Source organism: Chrysochloris asiatica, unplaced genomic scaffold (assembly GCF_000296735.1).
Source record: "Chrysochloris asiatica unplaced genomic scaffold, ChrAsi1.0 scaffold00057, whole genome shotgun sequence".
Lineage (NCBI taxonomy): Eukaryota > Metazoa > Chordata > Mammalia > Afrosoricida > Chrysochloridae > Chrysochloris > Chrysochloris asiatica.
The window spans coordinates 14,341,729-14,352,862 of record NW_006408575.1 but is presented as its reverse complement, the minus strand read 5'-3'; positions in this window follow the sequence as shown (position 1 = coordinate 14,352,862).

Sequence of the window (11,134 nt, the reverse complement as noted above, 5' to 3'; positions counted from 1 at the left end):
CATGGAGGGGATTGGAACCATGGCAATGAGATCATATACGATGGAATGAATGTAAGACCAAGGTTCTCCCATGTAAACTATCATATAATTCACAATAAACATTAAAAAAAAAAAAAAAGGAACCACAGAAAGGGAAAAAATCTTTTGCAATGACACATCAGACAAGGGACTTATTTCTAAAATATATCAGAAACTACAATACCTCTACAAGAAAAAGACAAATAACCCAACAAAAAAAAATGGGCACAGGACATGAACACACACTTCACCAAGAAGGAGATCGAGGCAGCCAACAAACATATAAAGAAATGTTCATGATCACTAGCCATTAGAGAGATGCAAATCAAAACAACAATGAGATATCATATCATACCAGCAATAACAGCAAAGATCAAAAAAGTAGAGGTCACTAAATGCTGGCAGGGATGTGGAGTGACTGAGACACTCCTGCATTGCTGCTTGGGATTGCAAAATGTTCCAACCTCTCTGGAAAGCAATATGGAGCATCCTCAGAAGGTTGGAAATAGAAATACCTTATGATCCAGTAATTCCTCTACTTGGTATTTACCCACAAGAAATACGAGCCATAACACGAGTAGATATATTCACACCAATGTTCATAGCAGCATAATTTACAATAGCAAAAAGATGGAGACTGCTAAAATGCCCATCAACTGAAGAGTGGATAAACAAATTGAGGTGCATACAAACAATGGAATATTATGCTGCCTTGAAGAATAACAAGGAAGCTGCAAGACACTGCAAATTGTAGATGACCCTTGAGGACATTATGTTGAGTGAAATTAGCCAGTCACAAAAGGAGAAATACAGCTACAGCATAGGACCACTACTGTAAAAGACTAATAAAAAGAACCCAAACTAAAGGGGGAGCAGGGATTCTTTGATGGTTACTGGTATTTGGGGGGTAGGATGAGGGGAAGGAGGGAAAGGTGGAGCACAGGGCAAGGAACAGACACAGCAGAGTTAGGGTGCCAGAGAGAGGGGCAATATCCAGGAAGGGGGAGGGGAATGGAAGAACAAAGAGGATGGGAAAACAATTAGGCAGGTTTGCATGGGCTAAGTGGGACAGAGGTAAAGAATGACGTATGCACAACCTTGGAACAACAGGGTTCTGGGATACAGGGATTTAGACATGGTTGGAATGGAGAAAAGGGGGGAAATAATGTTAAGATGAGTGGCTGTCTTTTGAATCTTGGTTTACTTTGCCTAATATTATAAAATTGACACTTGAGGAAGAGAGAAAGTAATAGCCAAAAATATCACCATAGAAAGCATCTAAGTCCGTCTTCTGCCTATAACTGATTGTTGTTGTTGTTGTTGTGAAGTGCCGTGGAGTCAGTTCCGACCCATAGCAACCCTGTATAGGGTTTCCGAGGAACAGCTGGTGAGCTTGAACCGCCAACCTTGTAGGGTTACATCTGCCCAGTAAAGGAGGATTCCTGTGGAGCCTCTGCATTACATAAGACCATAGGTGGAATCTTGAACAGCATCCAGATCGTTAGAAGTGGGAAATTTCCACTTGAAAGGACAAGCAGACCAGTTTGTCTTGGCTAGAAGAAAAGGAGATACTTCTTGAAAGAAAGACCAACAGGAAAAAAAAAAAACAATATAGGCACACAGACTGATGACTGTAAGAACAAGCAAGTTGCTCGCCCAGCGACATCAAGGCAAGTGGTCTGGTCCCCTCAGAGCAAACCTCCTTCCAAGACTAAGACTCAGGGGGAATACACACTCTGATTAGTTACCATGTTCATCACCAATAAGGGGAAGTGAGGGAAAAATAGCAATGTTCAATACACTCCTGTGAACCTGGGTGAAGACCTGGTTGGCCAGCAGTGTGACAAGACCTGGGGACTCTTGGGCCCAGAGTCAGTGACATAGCCACAGAGGACCAGAGTGGAGAGTGAAGCATCCAGCTGATAAGAAGAGAGGGCATATGCACAAGAACACGCACATTTGCAGATAATACCCACTTGACCTGGCTTCAATGATCAGAGCTCAACTAGAAGAAAGAAAAGGAACAAAGAATAATCAGATACAATTTGATGAACTTGACCTACACCTATGGATGCAGTAGCTCAAAAGAGGGAACAAATCTTTAAAGCAAGGATCACTCCCACTTCCCCCCTACACAGAGTAGACAGGGATAGGCAACTTGGACACTGGCTACCCAAACTGGGGTGGGGGGTGGGGGGCAAGAAGTGACTGGCTTACAAGCTTTGAAGAGGGACCTTAGATCCAGAGGGCCTGGAGGAAGGTAGAGTCTCCACTGAGTAGTATCCAATCTGTCTAGGCGGGGCTGATGAAAGGAAATGCGGATAGGTCTCGTGTGATACAATAGTCAATAATTGTTTTCAGGACTGATTGTAAGGGTTGGAAATGTAAAGATAGACATTTTGTAGCAAGGAGGGGAGTGATTATCGTTGCAGTCTAGGAGCGGAAGTCCCTGGGCCCATTAAGGGAGGAGTGGAGAGTGGAGAGAAGCAGTGATGCCAGATATGGAGGCAGACACGATGACATGGAGAGATGGAGCGGCTGGGGACTTTAGACACAGAGAGGGAGAGGGGCTGTATGCTGACAATCAGGGGGCAGGCTTGCAGGGTATACCCTTTGGTTGGTTCATGATACATGGAGGGAATTGTAACCAAGGCAATGAAATGATATCCGAGAGGATGAATGTAAAACTAATGTTAAAACATTAAAAAAAAGAAGAACCAATAGAAGGGTTACTAGAATTAATGTTGTTGTTGTTAAATGCCATTGAGTCAATTTAAACCCATAGCGACCCTGTATAGAGTTTCTGAGAAGAAACTGGTGAGCTTGAACCAACCTTGTGGTTCAAACTGACTTTGCAGTGCAGCCTTTTAACCCCCAGCACAACACCAGGATGAGTTCAAAATCAACATACAAAAATCAATTGGATTCTCCTATACTAACAAGAGAACTACAAAAAGGAAGTCAGGAAAACAATAGCATTTACAATAGCCCCTAAAAGGATAAAATACTTAGAAAAAATTCGACATAGTGATGTCAAGGACTCTGGGTATCCATTTGTAGGATAAGCAATAGACTGCTAACCATAAAGTCTGTAGTTCAAACCCACTAGTTGTTCATTGGGAATCCCTTTACAGGGTCTTTATGAGTAGGAACATACATCACAGCACTTAACAACAACAGCAATAAGGGATGCAAAAGACATATACAAAGAAAACTACAAAACACTACTGTAAAAAAGAAATATACATAAATAGGAAAACACAGCACACATGAAGATATGAAGATTTAACACTGTGAAAATGGAATACTACCCAAGATAATCTATACCTACAATTCAATCCCAATCCAAATTACAACAACATTCTTTAATAAAACGGAAGAACTAACTGCCAACTGCATATGGGAAGTAAAAAGATCCCAAAGAGTTAAAGCAATGTTGAACAAGAACAAAACAGGAGGTCTTACACTTCCCAGTCTCCGAATCCACTATGCAGCCACAGTTGTCAAAAACATTTTGATACTGGTACAGTGACAGATACATATATAAATGGAACATAACTGAACATTGCTAATCTTCAACAACAGGTCAAAATCCATATAATTGAGAAGATTCTGTGTCTTTAAAATATAATGGAGAAGATACTGTGTCTTTAAAAAGTGGGATTTGCAAATCTAGATATCCATTTGTAGAAATAAAACAGGAGCCACACATTATACTATACACAAAAATCAACTCAAAATGGATCCAAAACCTCAATATCAAACCTAAAACTATAATGGTCACAGAAGAAAACTGTGGTGTAGTGAATTACTGAATATGTCTCTCTAGCCTTAGTCTTTCTAACAATGATGTCATCAATCAAAATGAAGTAAAGCCGTAAACAAACGCTAGTGATGCTGTAGGGAGGTTTGAGCTCTTATACACTACTGATGAAGCTCTAAACAGGACAAACACTATGTAAAATAATATGACAATTACTTATAAAGCTACAAATAGGAATACCAATGACACAGCTATCCTATTCTTAGGTTTATATTCTAGAGAAATAAGATCTGGGACACAAATAGGCACATGTACACCCATGTTCACTGCAGCATTATTCACTATAGTAAAAATATAGAAACCACCTAAATGTCCATTAACAAATGAAAACATAAACTATGAAATATACACAAAACAAAACACTACACCATCCAAAAGAATAACCATAAATCTGTGAAACATAGAATGAAACTGGAGGATATTATACTGAATGAATGAAATGAAACAAGTCAATTACAAAAGGATGAAAACTGTTTGAAACCACTACTATAAAAAGAATAGGTTTATACACAGAAAGAAGTATTATTTAATGGTTAGTAGAGATTGGCAGTTAAGTTAAATTGCTGTTAAGTGCCATGGAGTTGGTTCTAACTCATAGTAACCTGTAGTATTCCAATGAGTAGCTGGTGGGTTTGAACCACTGACATTGCAGTTAGCAGTCCAGTGTTTACCCTGCAGTACTACACCAGGACCCCAAATACATAGTTGTTATTAAGTGCTGTCAAGTTAGTTCAGAACCATAGCGACCCTTTATAGTGTTTCCAAGAGTGGGTGATAGGTTCCAACTTCCGACCTTGAGATTAGCAGTTCAGTGCTTATCCGTTAATTTTGATAAAGGGACAGGCAATATAAAATATGAGGGAAGTCAGCACTTCATGGCAAAACACAGGAAGACACTGAGAAATACACACAAAAAGGAGAAAAATATATAATCCTGCAACAATAGTGATGTTATCATTGTTAGGTGCCATTGAGTTGGTTCCAACTCAAAGCAACCATATATACAACAGAACAAAACACTGCCCAATCCTGTGCCATATTCGAAATTGTTACGCTTGAGCCCATTATTGCTGGCACTGCAATCATCTGTACCATTAGGGATCTTCCACTTTATCAAACACGATGTCCTTCTCCAGGGACTGGTTCTTCCTGACAACATGTCTAAAGTTCGAGAGACAAAGTCTTGCCATCATCCCTTCTAAGGAGCAATTGGGTCATATTTCTTCCAAAACAGATTTTGCTTTTCTTCTAGTAATCCATGGTACATTCATTATTCTTCAACAACACAATTCACATGCAGCATTCTTCCTGTTCTTCCTTATTCACTGTCCAGCTTTCAAATGCATGTGAGAGAATTAAAAATATCTTGGGTTTGGATAGGTGCACATTAGTCCTCAAAGTGATAATTTTACTCTTTAACACTTTGAAGAAGTCTTTTGCAGCAGATTTGCCTAATAAATACTTCATTTAATTTTTTGATAGTTGTTTCCACGACTACTGAATGTGGATTCAAGGAAAATAAAATCTTCTACAACTTCACTCTTTTCTCCATTTATCATGATGTCATTTATTGATAGAGTTGTGAAGATTTTTGTTTTATTTACACTGAGTTGAAATCCATACTGAAGCAAGTAGTCTTGGATCTTCATCAATAAATTCTTGAAATGCTCTTTGCTTCTAGATAGCATGTTCTGTAATCTGAACACCACAGGTTGTTAATAATTCTCCTCCTACCCTAGTGTCACATTCTTCTTCATATAATCTAGTTTCTCAGATTGTTTGCTCAGCAAACATATCGAATAAGTAAGGTGAAAGGATACAACCCTAGTACACACCTCTCCTGATTTAAAACTATTCAATATCCCTTTGTTCTGTTCAAATGACTGCCTCCTGGTCTATGTATAGGTTCCTCATGAGGACAATTATGTATTCTAAAACACTCATTCTGCACAGTGATATACAAAGTTTGTTATGATCTACACAATTGAATGCCGTTGCTTAGTCAAGAAAGCACAGATAAACATCTTTCTGGTATTCTCTGCTTTTAACCAAGATCCATTTGTCATCAGCAATAATATCCCTGATTGTTCTTCCTCTTCTGAATCTTGCTTGAATTTCTGGATTTCTGGTGCAAGGACAGCAGTTCGAGCTCACCAGGTGCTCCTCAGAGACCCTATACAGGGTCGCTGTGGGTTGGAACTGACTTGAGGGTATGGAGTCCTGGTGTGACACTGTGGGTCAATGTGCCAGAATGCAAAGCCACTTGAACTGCAAGGTCAGCAGTTCAAGTTCATCAGCTTCTCCTTGGAAACCCTATACAGGGTCGCTATGGGTTGTAATCCACTCAATGGCACTTAACAAAAACAAACACATGGGTTGGAACTGACTTGATGGCATTTAACAACAACAACAAACAACAATGGTATCCCTGGTGTGGTGCGGCAGGATAATGCGTTGGACTGCAAAGTTTGTTTAAACCACAAGGTTAGCGATTCAAGCCCACCAGCTGCTCCTTAGAAACCCTATATAGGGTCGCTATGGGTCAGAACCAACTTGACGGTACTTAACAACAACAACATGGTAACCTATCCTTAACAATTTTAGGTTCACTCTTTCCAACAACAACTGCACTATTTTAGATCCTCATGATTGTTGTCCATAGGTGCCATCTAGTCGGTACCAACTCATAGCGACCCTATGTACAAAAACTAAAACACTGCCTGGTCCTACGCTAACCTCACAATTGTTTGCTATCCTTGCCAATCCGTCTCGCTGGGCGGTTTCATCTTTTTCTCTGACCCTCCACCTTACCAAAACATGATATTCTTCTCTAGAGACTGGTCCCTGCTGACAATATGTCCGAAGTATGAGGTTGTTAATGAGTCTTCCTCCAATCCTGATGCCACGTTGTTCTCCATATAACAAAGCTTCGTGGATTATTTGCTCAGCATACAGGTTGAATAAGTATGGTGAAAGAATACAACGCTGTCATACAGCTTTCTTAATTTTGAACCATTCAAGTGTTCCCATGTTCTGTTCGAACAACTGCCTCTTGGTCCAGGTACAGATTCCTCATGAGCACAATTAAGTATTCCAGAATACTGATACTTTGCAATGTTGTCCATAGCTTGTCATGATCCACACAATCGAAAGCCTTTGTGTAGTCAATAAAGCCATCAGACATCAGCAATGATATCCATTGTTCCACAGCCTCTTCTGAATCTGGCTTGAAATTCTGGAAATTCGCTGTCAATGTATGCTTGCAGCTGTTTCTGTATTATCTTTAGTAAAACTTTATTCACATGGGATATCAAAGAGATTGTCTTATGATTTCTCCATCCCGTTGGGTCAGTCACCTCTCTTTGGAATGGGCACAAATATGGATCTCTTCCAATCAATTGGTCAAATAGTTAGTCTTCCAAATTTCTTGGCAGAGATGAATGAGTGCCTCCAGTGTCACCTCACTTTGTTGAAAGATTTTAATTTTTATTCCATCAATTCCTTGGTGCCTTGTTTTTTGCCACCACTCGTTTGTCAGTTTGTTGTACTGTGGTGGCTTGTGAGTTGCTGTGATTCTGTAAGCTATACCACGGGTATTTTAAATACCAGCAGGGTCACCCATGGTGGACAAGTTTCAGATGAGCTTATAGACAAAGACAGACTAGGAAGAAAGAGTGATGAACTACTTCCGAATATTTAGTCACTGAAAACCTTATCCTCATGATACACTGGAGATTGCACAATCATAAATTAATGCCCCAATTATCATTAATGAAAATCAAAACATCAGAGCATATATGTTCTTTGTTAATTTTTTTACAATAATAAATGGCCAGCCTTTAAGTCATAGAAAGGAAAAAGAAAATCTTTGGTTAACATGACTGAATGGAAACATAATTTTAGCACTGGAAAAAAAATAAAGTATGTTTTTATCGAACCCTTACATTTTATATGCAATTCCAGGTGTGGTGCTGCAAGTGAATGCGATGGACTACAAGGTCAGTTTGAACCACAAGGTCAGCAATTCAAGCTCACCAGCCATTCCTAGGAAACCCTATACAGGGTGGCTATGAGTTGGAACTGACTTGAAGGCTTTTAACAACATTTTACATAACAGACAACTGAGGCCCCAAAATCAGTGACTTACCAGGATAACACTTTCCACAAGCTCTTCCACTACATGACTATAATATATGGTTTCATCTATAATGTTTTCTGTTATTCATAAAATATACTACTTTAATGAAATAACTATAAATATTTACACATACTTGATATGGTTTCAAGGCTGAAGATTTTCACGTTTCCTAAACTTCTTGTTTATTTTCCACAAAATACTTATCCCCATTACAGATGTTGCTCCCTTATCTCCACCCTCCTTCCCTTCTCTTCACTTTTCTTTTTGTCTCCACCACTCTAATCCTGTCTTCTCTTTACTCTTTTCTCTCATCCTTTATGATCATTTAATTCATTATATAATCAGGCATTAAAAAGGTGAGAAAGTCAGCAATATTGTCCATTTATTCTATAACATCAGCAACAGTCAAGCCTTTGTGGGAAATGTTTGATGACATTAACCTCAAAGCTATAGATTCTTGTTGTTGTTGTTGTTGTTAGGTGTCATCATGTCAGTACCAACTCATCGCGACCAAATGCACAACAAAACGAAACACTGCCTGGCCCTGGGCCAACATCACAATTGTTGCTACGCTTAAGCCCACCGATGTTGCCACTTTGCCAATCCATCTCACTGGGACTCTTCCTCTTTTTCTCTGACCCTCCACCTTACCAAATATGATATCCTTCTCCAGTGATTGGTCCCTCCTAACAATATGTCCGAAGCATGAGAGACGAAGTTTGGCCATCCTGGCCTCCAAGGAGCACTCTGGCTGCACTTCTTCCAACGCAGATCTGTTGGTTCTTTTGAAAGCCCAGGGCACTCTGAATATTCTCCTCCAACACTATAACTCAAATGCATCAATTCTTCTATGGTCTGCCTTATTCACTATCCAGCTTTCGCATGCATATGAAGTTATTGAAAATACCATGGCTTGGGTCAGACGCACCTTAGTCTTTAAGCTGAAATCTTTGCTCTTCAACACTTCAAAAAGGTCTTGTGCAGCAGATTTGCCTAATGCAATATGCCATTTGATTTCTTGACTGCTGCTTCCATGAGTGTTGATAGTTGACCCAAGAAAAATGCAGGCCTAGACAACTTCAATCTTTTCTCCATTGATAAGAATGTCGTTTATTGGTCCAGTGGTGAGGATTTTTATTTTCTTTACATTGAGAGGCAATCCATACTGAAGGCTGTGGTCCTTGATCTTCATCAGTAAGTATTTTAAGTCCTCTTCAATTTCAGCAAGCAAGGTGGTATCATCTGCATGTTGCAGGTTGTTAATGAGTCTTCCTCCAATCCTGATGCAACATTGTTCTTCATATAACCCAGCTTCTTGGATTATTTGCTCAGCATACAAGTTGAATAAGTGTGGTGAAGAATACATCCCTGTCCTACACCTTTCTTAATTTTAAACCAATGTTCTTATGGTCAGTTTGAACAACTGCCTCTTGGTCCATGTACAGAATCCTCATGAGCACAAGGTGGCACAAATAGTTTACACTTCACTGTGAACCTAAAGTTGGCAGTTCCAACCTACCCAACTACACCACTCAGAAAAGCCCTGACTACCATCTTTTGTTAAGATTATAGCCAAGAAGACTGCGTAAAACATTTCTACTTTATAACTCTTAGGGTCATCATAAGTTGGAATTTACTCCATAGCAACCAACCACCATGACCACCACCTCAAAGCTTACCAAAGAATACCTGCAAACAGACTAATTCCTCTTTGTTCAGTAGACCAATTATATCATGATTCGTCTGAGCAATTTTAAACACACAGCCAGGATAGGGTCTGTCCTTGCCCTGTTAGAGTTAACAATGATACAAAGAAATATGCTTCAGAGTGTTCTGTCTCTCTCCTTTTCTAGTGCAATCACTTCAATTCCATTATGCAATCACATCATCTCCGTCACTACACTGGGTATTCCTGGAAGATGGAAACAGCCATGTATACTCTCAGCTCCAGTACTGTGTCTGAGCTTTCCACAGGTTAGGTTGGTTCTTAAAAACAATTCAGAGATTTGAAGGCAACTGGCTGATCATCAACCATAGATGATCACATATATCAACTTTGTGTCTGTAGCTGAGTTGTTGAGTTCTCATAAAATACCCTTATTATGCTATGTTCAGTTCACATAAGGCACCTGACTGACAGTAGCTTATGTAATAAAAACATGTAATTATCTACTATATCAAGAAGTCTACAAGGAAAGTATTTCAGGGCTGGTGCAGGCGCTTTATTAATGGTGCCAAAGACCCAGAACTGTCTCTTAGTAACTATGATTTTAGCATATACATTATCACTCCCTTCTAGTTGTTTGTGTGAACAATGATGGTACTAGAAACACAAAATAAACTTTTGTTATCGTCATTATTGGTTTAAACATTAGTATTTTATGAAAGATATTACTTGTTTAAAAGTTATTCTACTCAACCCAAAATGATAATAATTGACTTAATAATTTCCAAGGTTTTTTATCTGCTTCCCACAGATATGATCATGTTCTCTGGACAATCCAATCTCCCTAAAGACAAAGAATGTATGGGATCGAGAGGTGAGTGTGTTGCCACCATGCAGAGACTGTGGATTCTTCACAATACAACAGACTCTTGGTTACCATCTAGATTCTTTCTGTCCTAGTCTACAGTTAGGGGTGGGTACAAAAAAAGTTAATGAGAACAAAATGTAATTACATTGATTTACTGTCCAGCACCTGTTTATGCTACATAGCACCTTTAAAAATAGCATTCTTGTGGGTGTTGCTTTTCTATGGTCAGAAATAACAGGATTTGGAAATAAATGAAGATTTTTTTTTTTAATACCAAAATAAGGCAAAAAAAAAAAGGAATAAATCACAAAGCTAAGATGCCAACTGTTAGCTCTCATTCTGAGTGTAAACATGGAGATCCGTGGGGTATGTAGCCTGTCTTAGTTATCCAGTGCTGCTAAAACAGAAATATCACAAATGGATGGCTTTCACAAACAAATCTATTCTCTTGCAGTTTAGGTCTCAAGAGGTCCAAAATCAGAGTCCTGGCTCTGAAGAAAGGTCCTTGTCTCCTTTGAGCACTGGAGGCCCAACATTCCTTGGAGATCTCCATATATCTTGGCATCAATTTTTTCCTGGGGAGTCCTAGTCATGGTGTGGTGCTGTGAGTTAATGCACCAG